This window comes from Corvus brachyrhynchos, unplaced genomic scaffold, assembly GCF_000691975.1.
Source record: "Corvus brachyrhynchos isolate BGI_N302 unplaced genomic scaffold, ASM69197v1 scaffold96, whole genome shotgun sequence".
Lineage (NCBI taxonomy): Eukaryota > Metazoa > Chordata > Aves > Passeriformes > Corvidae > Corvus > Corvus brachyrhynchos.
The window spans coordinates 104,354-105,258 of NW_008238370.1; positions in this window are offsets into that span (position 1 = coordinate 104,354).

A 905-nucleotide genomic window follows, 5' to 3' on the forward strand; every position below is an offset into this window, starting at 1 on the left:
CTGAACACAAGATTCCAAGGGAATTTCCAGCCTGGAAAAGGCATTTTGGGGATGGCTCCGGGCACAGCACCAGGAAGGCCCAGGAATTCCTGCCAGTGATGGAAGACCTGGATGGGGCAGAGGGGTCTCAGCCCCTTTTGGCTGCAGAGCTGCTGGGTTTGACTTGCTGTTTATGGCAGCAGGGCCTGGATGCTGGAGCAGGAGCAGGGAATGTGCAGGGCTCCCTCCCAGCTCCCTGCAGGGCAGGGAGTTCCTGCTGTGCCTCAGTTTCCCCCCAGAAGGGGCCTGATGCCATCGGTCTCCTCTAAAACCCTCCAAGCCTCCAGTGCTCCCACAGCCCAGCCTTTTCCTTTTCCTTTTCCTTTTCCTTTTCCTTTTCCTTTTCCTTTTCCTTTTTCCCTTTTCCCTTTTCCCTTTTCCCTTTTCCCTTCCCTTTCCCCCCTTCCCCTGGAGCAGCCTGGGTTCAGGGGTGTTTCCCTCACTCTGGCAGCACACCCACCCCCATGTCCCCCCCATTCCCGCAGGGATTTGGTGCCAGCCGTTCCCACGGCTCTGTCCCAGGATGGGGAACACCCACGGCTGTCCCTGTGCCCTGCATCCCCTGCCACCCCAATCCTTGTGCCTGTGGATGCTCCCCAGGGAGTTTGGGCTCCTCCGAGGGGTGCAGGACCTGGGAGTGGTGTGGGATGGAGGATCCGTTCCCACGGGATCACCCCTGGGATCTGAACCCCTGGGACCTCTGCCCTGAGCGCTGCCCGGTCCTGCGGGGTCCCAGCACCACCCTTGGCACCTCATTGTCCCCAGGAGCTGTGGGAAAGTGCCCAGGGGGGGCTCGGGGCGTCCCCCGGGTCGGGAGCACAACAGATGGAGATGGGATGGGATGGGATGGGATGGGATGGGATGGG